The 17507-nt window shown below is 38.2% G+C and overlaps 1 protein-coding gene across 5 annotated transcripts in view; it reads left to right on the forward strand.

Moving 5' to 3' along the window:
• The window catches only part of LOC129769306 (RNA-binding protein Musashi homolog Rbp6), a 1713766-nt gene that overhangs the window by 1037625 nt on the left and 658634 nt on the right, over window positions 1-17507 (forward strand). The gene's annotated exons all lie outside the window — the stretch shown is intronic.

Here is a 17507-nt window from a genome sequence, read left to right on the forward strand (position 1 = left end):
AGGGTAAAACAAGAATTGCCCAGCCCAGAGTCTACATGCAAAAATGCATATATCTGAAAAGATATGAGATATAGAAAGTTTACGTCTTTGACAAAGGTCCATATTTTAATATTAATTTAACTTCACTTCGCAATATTAGCTTCAAACAAAATTAGGATTAATTATAATTTAATCAATGAAAGCCTGAAAAAGATGTTGTTGGAAAAACTTTTTCTCTGTAGAAATGTCCATCTCCCGATGTATGAATGACTCGTTCGTTATTCATATGATTTTAGAAAAATGCGTTTTCATAAAAAATGAATTTTAATTTTTTAATAATTTTTTTTCTGTGTATTTTTTCAATTTGTAAGATTTTTTTTTTGAACGAGAATTTAAATGACTTTCCTATAGTTTATTCTATGATGAAAATTTTGTTTTTTAGTTAGAAATTGTTGTAAAAAAGCAAGGAAAAAAAACTGGTCTTTTTCAAAACGTCGTCTAGATTTTTTTGAAGATTTCAAGTATACTAGGGTGTTTAAAAGGCCAATGTTTTACGTCCACAAAGCTTCACTGCGATCTGAGATGGTGCTACCAACTCCTAAGATGAGTTGGCATGAAATTCATCTATAGTAACCCCGTCAATGTACTTTTGCTCTTTCACGCATAAAAATAGCAGCAATGTGTGCGTGTAGTGCAATAACACACACAAAATTTCCACGAAAGTTCTTTCGTCTCTGCTCTGAGTGTTGAATGAGACTAACAATTTGCCTGTTTCTGTTAACCCTTATTTATAATGTACTTTAGCCCAAAAGTCATTGGTTCTTGTGATGGTTTGCAACAACGGAATTAGCATACAAAATTCGTGCTTCTTCTACTTTTTTTTTGTTTGGGAAGCACAACAACGAATTCAAAAATGAGAAAATTCGCTCGCTCGCTCACTCCTAATACAAATGTGGAAAATGTGGAGAGGAAAATACATTTCTCTACGCCCATTTTTTACGTGATTTTTTGGCACGATTTTGTACGCAATATTCTAGACATCTGATTAAAATTTGATATGCGGCAAAGTTGTTGGGAAATCTATGGACTATTCAGGAGAAAAAAATATTTTGAATACACTATACTATCTTACTATCTGTCAAACTTTGTTAAATTAAAAGGGTTTTCTAATAAAAATACTTTAAAAAATATCGAAGGGTACATATTTTGAGCTAATAACATTTTTAATATTGAATTCAGTTTTTGAGTAAGATTGTTTAACAATGTATTCAAAATATAATTTCTCCCAGATAGCTAATTGTACTCCCAACGACTTTTCTGTACATCATATTTAAATTGGACATCTAAATTTGGCGACTAAACGTTAGCTAAAAAACCGGAGGTCAACAGGAAATGACCAAGTAACCAAGAGACGATAGAACTTTTTGAATCGGTTGGCCAGAGGTCTTAGAGGTCATTTTGGAATCCTATATGACGAGTTCCAGGTAACTGACACCGATCGGAAGTGAACTGGAAATAATCGTAAGATTCCACAATATGTATATATATGTATATAAAATCGGCTCAATCGAAGAAAGTTGACTACCGATCTCTGAGATCAACTTTGAATCCAAAATGGCGACCTCCGGTTAATGAAATTGAACCATGTGTCGGGAATCGCAATATAAATGCCCTGGTGCATTAACGATGAGTGAAAGAACATGAAAGACAAAATCTTTCTCTTCAAAGTAGGCCTTGACCTCTGAGATGAATTCTTCATCAGACTACTATTTGAATATAGCTGGCGTCACCCGTCACCCAACGCAGGAGCTCGCAAAAAACACTAAATCAGTAAGGGCTTCAAATGTCTGTTACCCGACACATTGTTGCAGAATAGAAGGGTGATTATATTTTTCGCAGCAATGAATCCACTCGCTGTTTTCTCTTTTGACGTAGAACTACGTCTTTCAGGAAGAGTGCCAAATCAAAAAACAGGTCACGTTTTTGTGAAATAAAGTTAACGTTAATAACTATTTTCACAGCGAACAAATTCTGATACTCTGCACACCAATGGAATCAGAAATTCTCTAAGATTCGTTTGATATACTATACAGTACAATCCACTAATGCCTAAACAGTTTAAATTAATGAAAACTGGAAGCATTCTCATTTTCCCATACATTTGTTCTGCCGATTTGTGTGCATTCCCAAACAGAGCTGTCAATAACGAGCAACTGATACATTCGTTTCTCCCTTTTTTCGACATATTTGGTTTAAATAAGCCATCCGCGATTTGAAGCCACACAGCACATTCTTTGTGTGGACACCGACTGGACAACATCGTTGCTGGACGAGCTGGACGGCGAGGGATCGAGTGCCTTTCTCAAGGCAAGAGGGTGGAGGTGGTAGCGCTGGAGTAGAGTAGAGTAGAGTTTTCAAAGGGCCTTTCTCAAGGCTAGAGACGAATGAACTGAAAAAGTTTTAAGTCTCTATAATACAATACCTTCCTTCCTGAAGCCACACCACTTCTCGTTTGGTGGTCATCGAAGCAACATGGTTGCCGCAGAGTGTTGAGCGGGTGAGGATTGTTTTCTTGTCGGGTGAAGGAGGAGTGTGGAATACAATTGAGGGGCTTAGAATGCAAGGGGTGTAAGTGACTTGATCAATTTCTCTTCATCGACTTTCTGTTATGATTGTAACTTAACTGCAAACACATTCCCAGCTTATTTGACAATGTGACCGATAGGTCAGAACCTCAATTATCGGTTTCTATAGCAAAAGCAAATTGGAACGTTTTTGTGCGCTGAGTTATTCACGAAAGAAAAAGTTGATGAAGAGAAATCGATCAAATCACTTACACCTCTTGCATTCTAAGCCCCTCAATTTCTTCCCACAAGGGCTCTTCTTAGGACTAGAGGCGGAAACCAAAAATAGAATAAAATGAAAACACAGATGCGAGTGAGCTAGCATAACACAACGAGCGGATATCATTCATGTCTAATGCTGATTTCACACACTTACATACAAGGAGAGGAAGCCCTCTGTATCGAGGTGTGCTACGACAAAGAAGAGCAGCATACGAGAATTGTTTGTGCTAGTGCGGATATGGGAGATTATTCAGAATTTTGGAATATAGATATACACTGCATTTATTTAGATAAACGTATTTTTCACGAAAGTATGCTTTCAAATTCCAGCAGGGTAACCTTACTGTTGCATGTTTTGAGGTTCGATTACATCTCAAGCGGAACATAGGAGCAAAAGGGTTCATAGTTTGTGATCGATATCTGAGTGGTAAGAAAAAAGTCTGATGCGAGTTGTACCTAATAAACGAGAAGTATCAATAGCTTTCGACTCCACTCGACTCTTTCGAGTCTACTGTTATAAAAATTTCGATGCATTCTAAAAAAATATCCGAAGTGATAAACAATCGGATTGGATAATATAATTTCATAGTTCTATGTCGAAAACTGCGATCGTGTCCTAGATACAACCCATTACAATTTTTTCGGTCAGATATGTGCGAGGTGAATTTTTTCCTAGTAAAGGCCACTCTCGTTTGAACTGGAGACTCGTAAGAACAGACAATTGTCTTTCCTAATGCTGATATCATACACAGCGGCTTTACTCTACACAAAGGAGGAATGGGAAATGGAAAATAGAACGATAAATGAAAGAAACAGCGGTGAAATTCCGATCGGTAGAATTCCGTTTCGTGGAGAGTGCTACAGTATTTTAGCATCACACGCACACATTGTAGTTGTTTTCATGCGCAAACCATCAGCACTTTTGAGGGTCTCCTGAACTTTCTACGTAAGAGTTACTGACGAATTTCATGCTATCTTATCCAAGGTGTGGGCAGCACCATCTCAGATTGCAATGAAACGTTGTGAGTGTAAAGACATGAGTAATTGAAAAATTAGACCGCTTTTTGAAAAGGGTCAAAGATTTTTTCTTAACACACCCACAACGTTTTGCTGCAATCCGAGATAGTGTTGCCAATGACCGGTGGACTTGGCATGTAATTCGTACTGGCATTTTTGTCTGGAGATGAATTCCTCCATTCTAAACCCAAATAAGTTGACATGTATTTCCGCCGAATCATACCTGGCTTTCTTTAGATGTTCTATTTGAAGTGTTTCTAAAATTTCCCCGTCCATGAATCGAGATCTTTACACTTCATTGGTGAAAAAAAACAACCACACTGGCCTATAACTCCCAGTGCACATCGTTGTAAACAGAAGAAGCAAAAACATCACAAGCCGCTGGACAGACCGCACCGCAGACGTAGGAATAGATCTACGGGTGGCTTCCGTTCCACCGACACGGGTCGATCCGTCGTTCGAACCAGTCTCGCCTGCGAATGTTTATGGCGACCATTATCCCACACTTGACGTTTGCTTTTTTGTCCCTTGTTGCGTTTGGCGAATGTTGGCGAAGTGTTTCGTCCACAGGAACCAACCAACCAATCGACCAAGGGTCAGCCATCCAGATATTGGTAGTTTAACACTTAAGCCGCATAGCAAGGGGCGAAAATTGCCTGGGTAGCAGAGAGGCAGAGGGGTTTGCGGGAAGAGTGATGATGCAAGTGATTGTGGTCCGAAGATATGAATCCTTTATCAATCACATTGGCTGACTGGGCAAAAAAAATTTTTTTGTCGATTCAAATCTGCTTTATTCCTTTTTTTCTCGCTTCCTTGCTTTCGCTTGGAAGGTTCGGTCGAAAATTGTTCCGTTGAAAGAGTGAAGGGAGAGGGAAAGGCATCCAAAATTTATGTGTGCGGTTTGCTGAGGGCAAATGCGTATCTACCGCAGTTTTGGGCGGATGTTTACGATGCCTTTGGCTTCTGCTTGTGGTGCTTTCCCCCGCCTCCGCCACCGCTTCGTGTGGTTATGATGAGATAAACATTATTTCGACCGATTCGACCGTTCGACCGAAAGCCAGAAACGAGTCGTAAAGTTTACTAGATTTTCTGGCGAATAAAATTCAGCGCAAAAGTTATGGTTCCAGGAATTTCCAATTGTTTGCTTACAATCATATCTTTTCCGCCTGAATCGAAGCAGGAGTTTTTCGCGAAGCGATTATTGCCATTAAGTGGGGTTTATTATTACGTGCAACACAATCTGAATCGAAACAGATTTCGATCGATCGATACGGTTTCCATTCATCCATCCAAGTCTCCCTCCACCTGTCTTCACAAATCCACCGATCGATTCCCTCGAGACGCAGGATTGGAAAAAATCATCATTAGCGGAACAAAAGGATATAATTTATGACTTCCTCGCTATTTTCCCCGGCACCCCGCTGAAGCGCGGGAACGGTCCGGATGGTGTTGTGTTACCTGCCGTTACCACCCCCACACCCCCGCATTCAGACACAGGCATCGTGCAGCACCTTATCGTTGGCAGCTCTTCGGGTTGGATTGTCAATTTATCAATCGCATCAATAATTGCCCGAAGCGATAGGCAGCACGAAATGGCAACCGATACATATCATATCGGAAGACGGGGGTGAGGGCGGGGGTGGTCTTCGCAGACATATTGGAGCCGGTGAAAGCTGGCGGACCGGAACCGGAGGTGCATAGCGAGCGCAAAAAAAAGAGACAATTAACGATATAATCACTAATGATGAGAAATGCTATTCTTGGACGGGAAGCCGAGCGGGAAAAGCATATCGAATCGACGCGGACGTCTTCATTAAGCGTTTTTCTGTCCACTCATCCGTCACCGGGGCCACAGCCGAGAGTCGTTGTGTCGTTTGCCGGTGCGACAGCGCTGTCATTCGCTTTTCGCACATCCGACCCGGACCATCATCCGAAATGGAGGGGGTTCGAGAGAACGAGAGGAACGAGGATGAAAGATCCTTTCGCGCTGATACCGCTGCTGGTCGTTTGTAGAAATGATTGATTTACTGGCAGTGGTGCTTTTTCCCTTTCTTATTTACACTTCTGGCTGCAGGCCACCGCCGCGCCTCACCGAGGGTGACAGTTTGGCGGTCACCGATCGCTATCCCTTGTAATGACACATTGGGACGTGACAATTGCTCGGAATCGATAGGCCCCGCGAGTGACTGACGGGCGGTAGAGTTTCCGAATTTGATCAATTGAGATGTATTGTCGAATCGCAGCCGGATTTGCAGTCGATTAAGTGAACCGGTTTTGGGGGAGAGGGAACACTGGTCCACGGGTTCGATTTCGAGAGTTGAGTCGATTGAAGCTCACGTTTTGTCAGAAATTTGAAAAAAATCATTTTTTTTCGTCATATTTCTGAAGATTAGACAGTCAGGAATATATCCTATAAAGGGCCTTTCGAAAATCCTATTATTTACCGAGCTATAGCCATTTTGGGGATGCGATATCTAACCTGGTACGGCTAAAATAATGAACTTCAAACGCGTTTTTCTCGAAATTAGTTTTTTTTCAAACTGGCGTTCACGATATCTCAAATTCTACTAAACCAATTCATGTCGAATTTATATGAATACAATATGCATGTATTTCTCTATCGCAAGAACCAATGAAAAATAACAAATTTCTAACTATTTGAAAAAATCTGGAAACCTAAGAGAAAACGTTTTAATCCGCAATTTTTTCTCTCCAAACGGCCACCATTTTGTCAAAACGCATGTTTCTGACTTGTCCGAGGTTCGTGTGATAGCGGCATCTTTACTGATTCAGCATCTTTCCATGTTGTTGGTTTCAGATAACCAGAAGGGCTGGAATCGTATACGCCATGGCACAACTTTTTATTGAACCCACTTTCTTCATCAGCTTGTAACTATTCCAATTATGAATATTTTTTCCGTTAAATTTTTGTTTTATTGCTAAATGATAAACAAACAAATAATAGTATAATGGATACTAAAATTATTCTTTGTTTTATTTTTACGGAGCTAGCAAAAACATCCGAAACTCGTGCCTCTACACTAGAATACCCCCTTGAGCAATTTTGCCTACTTGAAATATAAAAAAAAGTTATACTACTTTTTGAAAAGGATCAATGTAGCGTTGCCTGCACGGTCTTGACTTTCTTTCATACAACTAAAACTCGACCAATCCTGTTAGCGTGCAACTCTCGACTCTTTTATTTTTCCGAAATTAATTCTACAAACTAATTCTTCTACCTTAGAATTTCTGGGGAGGCGCTTGGAGTTGCCCCGCTATATCTGCCGATAAATAATTACGCGCCGAGTAATCAAAAAATGTCCCGTGTGTGTTGAACGGCCACGAACCGAGTGGAAACTTGAGATTTGTTTCACTCGCACAAAAATAACAAAATTGATGTACGGAAAAAAATGTAGACTCGGTAACAACATAATGTAATTAGAGAAGTGTTCGATTTTCGACAAGGGTGATGCACTTTTGGATCTTGACGACAAAGCGCAAGTGTGCTTCAATGAAATATGAAAAAATGGAGCGAAGCATTCTCCAAGCGTCTCTACATACATATATGGAGGAATTAGGGTCGATTCATCAAATATTTCAAAAATTTACAGCTGAAAAATACCTACAAAATTCTGGGCAAACGAGGAATTGTAGAAAATTATTCAAATTTTCGAAATGAAATATAATTTTTGTTAAACACACAAAGAACAAAATATTTAAAAAAAATATTTCTCTCAAAACCGATTTTTCCTAAATTTTCTAAAAATAATATGAATACTCCTTATAATTTCCAACAAGTCACCCTTACATCGGAAGATGGGCACTTTTATAAGGATTTTTTTTCTAACAATGTTTTTGCATGTTTTATTTGAAAAAAACATACAACGAGTAATCTAAATTTTGTTTAAAATCAAGATAGCGATAAAGTGTATTCGACGAAGTTTGAGATAATATTAAAGTATGAACTTTTGTCGAATGACATACATATAGGAAGTATCCTGTGTCGGGCGCACGTAGAGAGCATTGCAGACTGCAACATCCCAATTATGAGAACACTTGTAATACTAACCTCGAGCCAACCGCGAGTAACGGGCTACATATTACTAACATAGTTGTAAGGCAAACGAAATACTGAGCTCCCGGCCCTGTCAGGCTGACGCCATGTGAGCCTTAATAAAAATATATATTTTGGAAAAACAATCAACTTTACATAATCGTATATTCCAGAAATTATTTCTGGAATATACGGCATTTTTGAATGCAGAGTACTGAAAAAATCATGTTTGCTCGTTTTATTTTTGTGTGTAAATTCTCGCACTTGACATGTTCTTGACGATTGCGTCACATTTACCCGAAACCCACTCACCCGAAAGACAATTACCCGAAAGACATACACCCGAATTCCACTTACCCGAATGTAACATCTACCCGAATGCGACATTTACCCGAATGCAACAATTGTCCGAATGTAACAGTTACCCGAATGTAACGTCCACCCGAATACGACAATTATTCGGAAGAAGGATATATTCGAATAATACCCAAGTATTATTAATAGGAAGTATTTGTACATTTATTTATGATCAGTTTGCATTTCCATTCAAAAAGTATGCTCGTGGGTAGTGCAAATTGAGAAATAGTGGCGTTGAATAGAATCTTTTTCAAAATAATGTGAGAAATCAAAAATAATAATGAGAAATGAAAGAATGTAGTTTTATAACGTAGTTTATCCATTCATATGAATGACGCAGCGCGTTTACTTAAAAGAAAGCTGACAATTTCGGTACATACGAATTATGGCACTGAAGTGCAATTTTGATTATGAATTTTTTTTCGCAATTAAATTTATTCTGAGATCAAAATACATAACACGCATAATTAACCAAGCAGACGTAATGCACCAGGTAAACGAATGCCGTCCGACGTTCTCTAACGCTCGGTCGGACCTGACTAAAGAATCGTCTCCTATGTTTCAAACAAACCAGGGCAATCAGTGGAACACAGGATTGCTTGCGAGAGGACACAGGTTTGCTTTTTTAAGTTAACATTTTCACTGCGGCCCAGTCTCGGAAAAATCCATCAGCAGGTACGGCGCGTTATGGGCATGTTGGTCGTTGTGTTGTGCCGGACTAGTGAGTAAAGTAGTACCCGGAGTTTTGATACCATTCTTACGATTTTAAAAATAATAATTGCAAATAAAATAAAAATATTCATTTATTATTTATTTTAAAAAGCTTTTTAAGCATAGCATTGAACTCATCTTAGGGATTTTGTCAATTAAATCCATCAAAGAAACAATTTGTGAAGAAGTGAATGACTGGCGAGAGCGTATATATACGCCTCTCGTAGTGGAAAGGTTAAAGTTACCTGCTTAATTTTTGAACTCATGCTCACTTTTTAATGATCTTAGGGTCTTAAAGATCAATACGGAAAGGAAAGAAGACGACATGTCAATTGTGACTAAACTAATTTTTAAAAATGACACCGCGAAGTCTTCAAAATCATTTTCAAATTTCCTCATTACAATTTTTCATTTCACTTCGTATTTTTGTTACTTTTTCTTGTTGTTTTGATTTAATTTTATTTATCAACAGGAGATTCAACGAAATTCATAATCTGATTTGTCGGAATCTTTCCTTCTCATTCGGATAACATTCCATTCGGGTAAATGTTATATTCAGGTAAATGTCGCATTCGGGTATTTGTCAGATTCGGGTATTTGTCGCATTCGGGTAAATGTCCATTCGGGTATTTGTTGGATTCGTGTATTTGTTACATTCGGGTGAATGTGAATCGGGTATGTGTTACATTCGGGTAAATGTTTTTCGGGTAAATTTGTTTCGGGTGATTGGGACACAACCGTTCTTGACATGTTTTTGAATAGGAAAAAGTTTACAAAACATGTCAATAGCGATAGTTTATACACTAAAATGCTACGAGTTAAACATTAATAGTAATTTTTCAAAAGAACATGTTGTTGTCAGGAAAAATTTTTCCATGTAGCAGCGTCTTTCTTCCGACGTATGGGTGACTTGATGGTAATTGTATTGGTTATTCATATAATTTTTATTCATAAATTAGAAAAAATGTTTTTGAGAAAAAAATAATTTTAATTTTCAAAAATTTCGTTTCAATAATTTTTTTTGTTCGATATTTTTGATTGAAACTTAAATAATTTCTAATATTTCATCATTCAACCAACAATTTGTAGGTCTTATAGATTTCGAGTTAAGATTCTTCGAAACAAAATTGAATAAAAAAACTCAAAATCTCACAAAAAAATTCTCACTCAAAAACTATAAGACCTAAAAAATGGTGGTTTAAGAATGAAATGTAGTAAATTATTTATGTCTTCAAAAAACATATAAAATTAATTTGAAAATACAGGGATACTTCGATATAACGTCACTCGATATAACGTACACATTTCCAAAGTGTAAAGGAAACTTTTTTTGAATATTTTTTTTCTGAAAGAATAATGAATTATCTGTATGTTGATCCTAAAACATGTTTCGTAGCTTTAATCAATCCCGAAATACAGATGGTTTTGTGATTTCGGATTCTAAATGATTCAAGATTTAATCAACAGTACGAAGGGAAACATCATGAAAAAGGCTGGCTCCGTCTTCTAATTGAATTTATTCATCAACCTTACTAAAACAGCAACACAATAATGTATTATATGCTACGTTTGTGAGTTCTTTATTATGCTTCGATACAACGTACAATTTTAAAGTGAAATGTACGTTATATCGATGTTAACCCTGTAATATTTTGAAAATTAGAATTCATTTTTCTCAAAAACATTTTCTTTGAAAATTCAGAATAAAAACTTAATAAAAATTGCCAATACAATTACCAAAAAGTCACCCATACATCGGAAGAACGGTTACAGGGAACGAGTTTTTCTAACATCAACTTTTTCATGTTTTCTTTGATAAATTACAATTAATGTTCTTTTGTTTTATCGCGATTGAAAGGTTCTGCATACTTTCTGTTCCAGTTGGAAACATATCAAGAACACCCCAAACGCGAGAATTTACACACATAAATTTTAGGAGAAAAACATTATTTTTCCAGAAGTACGAGTACGATGCCATAATTCCAGAAAATATAAAAGATAGAAAGTCAATAGAAAGTTTTCGACAAAAGTTCATATTTTCATAAGGTCTAAAACTTGGTCGAATACTCTATATCGCTATCTTGACATTAAACGAAATTAGGATAAGTTGGGATTTTTTCGATGAAAACATGAAAAAGCTGTTGTTAGAAAAACTGTTTTCTCTGTAAAAGTGTCCATCTTTCAATGTATTGATGACTTGGTGGATATTGTATGGGCCACAGATGCGAACTTTCCTAATTTTTCAGGATTTGCGAGACATTTTGGCACGTTCCCTGATATCATGACAAACACTCAATTTAGCCATACAATCTGCCATACAAATTTCTGCATTACTCGAGAACAAATCAACCAAACGAAATAAAATTTGCCATGTGGAGGTTTTAGAATGCAATAAATGATTCTATGGTGGTTAGAGATTCCTCTCCCTCTCTTAGGGGGGGGCTGCCATACAAATGAAACACAAATTTCAACATTACTCGAGAATTAATCAAGCAAATGGAACGAGATTTGGCATGTGCATGTTTTAGGGTACAATAAATGATTCTATGGTGGTTAATAAGAACAAAACTCGAGAAAGGAATTGTCCGGGTTAGGGCTGTCTTCATTCTATCATATTTTCTGTATCGAACAATTATTTCATGTAACGGAGAAACATGCTATTTGCAAGTGGATGAAAAATCTTGCACGAGAATTGTGTCTGAAAATAATCTGATATTATAATGTCGAGTTTTGGTAGAAGTACTGACATTTTATAGTAAAAATAATTGTAAAGGGTAGATTAGAAAACCGATCAATGAACAGTTCTGCGATTGGACCCATGAACGTGCGCTTAGTAAGAAGACGTGGATGTGATAACGAAAAATAAATTTCGGGCTGGACGAAGTTTATCGGGTCAGCTAGTTTGTAATAAATATACAATGTTTTCCTGGTTGTACATGACAACTGTCATAAAAGCCTTCATAAGAAAAGCTCTCATGTCAGCACACGAATAATATTTCATCTTTCTTTGGGTTATTATCTATCTATTCCGAAGCAATTGGCGTTTTCAAAAAATGTGTCGGCATTTATTAAAGCTTGAGATTGGCGTGATAGAAAGATACTCTCTCTTTTATTAATTCCTCAAACACCTAGTCTTAACTCTTACTCATCCAATATGAGCTATCCAAATTTCTACCAGATTTTTATTTTCGTTCTTCCTGATTTTTGAAAGTCATGATTGGCATCCCTGCTATGGGCTATTCATATTTTTTCGAATAAAACAATTTTTTTGAGAGAATCAAATTTAAATTTTTAATATATATATTTTTTTTTTGTTTTTTATTTTTTATGAAAACAATTTCCTATATTCAATTCTTTGGCAACAATTTTCTAGATATTATGGTTTTTGAGTTAAACATTTTTGTAAAAAATCTGGAGAAAAAACTGTGGTCCTTTTCAAACTTTGCTCCTTTGGTCCATTTTTTTAAAATCTAATTCCATTAAGGAGATTTCAAGTATGCAAAGTTACTTAAATGGCAAATGACTTTACTCCCAAAATATTTTGCAACACGTATGGGAATATTGTCTCAATGTTGGCTTGACATTGGCGCCAACACAACAAACACCGTGCCATACTAAACTAAACACCCATTCCGAAGAGAAGGCAATTTTTTGTGTTTAGAGGCTTAGCAATACCAAGTATTGCATGATAGTTTCGACCGTAGCTTATTCAAACTTTCTGTTTTTTTCGACTCTTAATAGGTCGGTTTTACGTCAGACTAGACAATGTGTCATTTTTATGATTTCAAGAAAAGCGAATTTGAAGTTCAGTGCTCTGCAATTTTTGAACCATTTAATCGTTTTGTTCAGTATTGTTCCTACAAATGTTAGCTATTCTCGAACAATACTGTAAAGTATAATAATTGTAACAAACATCATGTTCCATACCCAAAACAGATAGCTATTTGTATTCCTATACGTACATTAGGGTGGCAATGGATGTATGGAAAAAATTTCATCATCGAATTTCAGAAACCGATCATGTAAATTTTGTGTATTGGTACAAAAAAATTATCTGTGCAAAGTTTCAGCTCGATCGGACATGATTTAGGGGTGCCTCAAAGGGGTGCTCAAAGTTTTGATTTTTTGATCCTCGAAAATCTTCCAAGAAGGGAGTAAAGGAAATTTAGAAAATCGATTTTTTTTTTGATGCCAAATGACTTAAAAATGCATGAAACGTCGAGACCTGGTGTCATCTCGAAAAAAAAATTTTGCCCGAAAATCGACCTTTTGGGACTTGGGACTTTGGAGCCTGAGAGGCAATGAAGGTATGGGAATTTGTTGCATTTTGTTTATTGGTCCAAAAAATGACCTGTGCAAAATTGCAGCTCAATCGGACATGATTTGAGGGTTTCTCAAAGCACTCAAAGTTTTGATTTTTTTGCCACTCAGGCAAAAAAAAAGGTCCTAAAAGGTTTTGGGCAAAAATTTTTTTTTTCGAGATGACATCAGATCTCGACGTTTCATGCATTTTTAAGTTATTTGGCGTCGGGAAAAAAAAATCGATTCTCTAAATTTCCTTTACTCCCTCCTTGGAAGATTTTCGAGGATGAAAAAATCAATACGTTGAACATTTTTTTCTTTTTAATAAATAACAGTTGTGAGTCAAAGTGTACCATTATGTTATAAAAATAAGAGGGAGGACGGCCGTGAGGCTGGAACTGCATAAACATATGGTTCCGTTCAGCATAATAGAGACATGCCATCTGCTACAGGCATGAATATGATTGCACGGCTTGCATGTTAAAGTATATACTTCTCATTTTCAATCATCTTAGGCAGTAATGCTCAATAGAATCGTCAAATTTGAATTCATTGTTATCGCTACAGTCTCAACCGCACTCCGAAATAGTACAGTGCGATTATTTACGCTGAAGGACAGCATTTTTCACTGATCCATTCAATCAGAGAGAACCACGTTCATTTTTTAATATAATCAAAATGTGAACCCGCAAACGGGTTCAAGTACGTTTCAACAAGGTAGCTAGTAGCTTCAAGAAAAAGTTTGGTCGGTTCTATTCTGGTGACACATGGTTCACTCTGATTTCATACTGTCAGAGTTTTTCGTTGAACATTCAAAACAATTTCGATCCGTTTTTTCTGCTGTACGCGTGATTTTCCAAATGTGATAAACGTGGTATGTTGCTTACAAAACGCTTAATCTAATGCACTCAATAACACGAAATTTTCAATTTTGCGACTTGGTCCCCTCTTAAAACCGACCAGTTGACAGACTGTTCAAAAGCCTGATTCGAAAAGCCAGAAAAACAAGAAAAAATTACAGAGGCCACACCTGTCAATAGCTGTCCCCAAAGCAGAGGGTAATAGAATCCAAATTTCAGAGCGCAGTACAATCAGAGCCGATGTGATGCGTGAACACATCATAATCATCAAAGTGACAGCCAGACAGATCTAATTTTTGGATAAAACATTTAATTCGACGTGAGTTACCCAGAATAATTAATCGATAGATTCAACCGTAATAAACTTCCATGTAAGACAGAGCGTGCAGGAGCGGACCCTCTAAACAACCCGATTGACCCTGATCTTGATCCAAGTCTAACGGATAAGCATCATACCGAGTCTGCCGGTGAGAGTCTCCTCTTTCAACTCAACGCCAGCCATCAACTTCCCCAAATGGGGCGAGACGGAATATGAATAGAAGGCACACGATAGTCGGTCGAAAACTGCGAAACGATTCGCTGAGCTGTGCGAATAAACGGTTTAGCACACATACTCACAATCCTTCGTCCTGTAATGGTTCCCATTCTCGGAAAAAGCCACCACAACCAGCTCGACTCCGTTACCATTATAATGACGATAATAACAATCACAAAGCGTAGATCTACATAATCACAATCATAATGCATAAATTTCGCTTCCTTTAAATGCGAACCCCTCGCACACACACAAACATCAAAGGAGAGCGACCGCAGTGCTGCAGCCTGCCGCCACCGCGCTGCTGGATTTTCGGGACCGGATTTTCCGACACTGAGGTGCTGAAGAATGCAGAGATGAGCCGTTTTTCCACTCCAAACAATCTTGTTTTCAAAACGATGGTGCCGTGACGGGTGGTGCGGAACATCAAAGCGATCCTAGACCTTCCTTCATCGCCTGCAAACAGCACTCATCGGGCATGTGTGTGTGTGTGTGTGTGTGTGTGTGTGTGAAGGAGGGGGGTTGATGTGGGTACGTGTGGTTGACTGTGAAGAGAATCAGCCGCCCCTAATCTTCGCGTGGGTCTCTTCCTCTGGGTCCCACCACCAACAATCCGACAGCACGGAAGTGAGAGTTTATATTTTACATACAATTATCCTGCAAGCGAAGGAAGTGTTTCGTCTTTCTTTTCGCCAGTTCAGCTGCCTGCGCGCTGAAGATGACGGTTATGGCGTTCTCATAGCTGTCACGCAAACCTGAAAGGCAGCTCACCTCTTATGTCTTCGTTGCTTAAATGAGCGGAACGGTTTATTTTCTTCTTTTTTTCTGCGCCCGTCCTGCTTGATGTCATTCTACCGACTAATGGAGATTCACATTATTCTTCCGACCCGTCTGCGTCTTTTTCCTCAAGGGCTCCAGGTCTAGGAATTGTTCGTCCTCGCATTTTTTCATCCTCCAGTAGACACTCCACTTTGGGTGACTCGCAAGGAGATGGCAAATGTTCGATAACGCAGACACTCGTTTGCTTACTTGCTGACAAATCTGCTTGCACAGCCACTACTACCTCTCGGGTGCGTCGTGAGTGGGCGGCGGCAGGACATCTTCATCGGCGTCGTTCGTTTTTACGGACGACATGAGAATCGCGCTTTTTGATGGAGCGTGGACGATTGCAGATAAGCCCTCACCACTCAGACACTTTCTATTACTCGCCTCGCAGGACACTGCCACGCCACACAGAGAACCGTCCAAGTCAGACAAACGATTTAATCCCTTGCGATGGTGAATGAGGGGGGAGACAAAGGGCGAGATGCTTCGCTCGTCCACGTGGCCAGCAGTCGATAAAAGGTGCAAAAATATGACCCGTGACAGTATCAGGGATTTGGGTTGATCTATGGGGAGGCATTTTGTACTTTTTTTTTTGTGTGTGTCGTTATTTGCACCGATTTACGCACCTGGATGGGTTTATTCGATAGCCCTTGAATGAGTTTCTGCGCAAGCCGATTGTGGATGAAGAGAATGAGGGTGGGGGCTAGAATCTATTTTTGATGGGCTGTTTTTGTTACTAATGGTTTTCTTTCGTTTTCTCTCTCTTTCTAGGTAAGTTCACCATGGATAATTCACGGACTGTTTCCGACCAGATAAGTAAATGACACATTTCGTGAGAGGGTGTGCAGCACAAAAGCAAGTACAGAGGCGAATGCCACATTAGGCAAAGTCTCTTTAAAAATAAATAAAAAAAAAAGCAAGTTTCAAATGTTTTGTGGAGCAGGCCATGATATTAGCTACATAAAGGTTGCTTTTGGTGAGCTCTACAAAATACGTAATTTTAGTGGTGAAAACCCCTTCAGAAAAAGGGAAAATATATTCGCGAACTTAAAATAGCGTTCAATACATCCTTGAGAATTTTTTTTTCTCGTTTCAAGGCCGTCAATTGTAATAATCATAATCGGAATTTTTCATCGGAAGTGCTAACAAAAACCTTTTATATTATTAAAAAAGTCATAGCCAACTTGGTCACAAGAAAATTAGTGGCGCTTAAAGCGCATAGTGAACGTTTCAACATAGACTGAACAGTTTATACAAGTGGAGTGATCTGACTACTTCGAACTGGATAGAATAATTTCATAGGCTAAATGGCATTGGATCCTTTGCATCCGCCTCCCGGCTATCCATTGGAAAACATGAATTCTAGAACATTACCCAAATGGATGGACAGAATGGGAATGTACGGACAAAGAATGGTGCTATCATTGAGACCGATTGGAAACAATATTCTTCCGAAAAATCCATTCGTCATAGGGAAATCAACTGATGAAGTTTGTGGTAAAATTGAGGCAGCTCACACAGAAGACAATGGTACCAAATATGTACTTAAAACCAGGAGTACGGAACAAGCACGAAAACTAATGAAAATGACCGAGTTACTTGATGGCACAAAAGTTGAAGTCGTCCCTCATGAAAGACTAAACATAAGCCGCTGCGTAGTAAGCTGCCGTGAGGTTATAGGACTAACTGAAGATGAGTTAAAACAGGAACTGAAGGCTCAGAATATCATTGCTGTTCGTAGGATTACAAAAAAAAATAACACACCAACGCTCATACTCACAATAAACGGAACTGTATATGTGATGTTTGGTCCTCTACGTATTCCAACCAGACTCTTTTATCCAACGCCAATGATATGCTATAAATGTTTCAACTATGGCCATGTAACTGCAAAATGCGAAAATGATGCGATTTGTAGTAAGTGCTCTCAGAGTCACCCAAGAGAAATAGAGGATTGCACTAGAGTAGCAGTTTGTAAACACTGCAGTGGAAACCACTCCCAGGTCAATAAAAAATGCCCA

Source organism: Toxorhynchites rutilus, chromosome 2 (assembly GCF_029784135.1).
Source record: "Toxorhynchites rutilus septentrionalis strain SRP chromosome 2, ASM2978413v1, whole genome shotgun sequence".
In the NCBI taxonomy this organism is placed as follows: domain Eukaryota; kingdom Metazoa; phylum Arthropoda; class Insecta; order Diptera; family Culicidae; genus Toxorhynchites; species Toxorhynchites rutilus.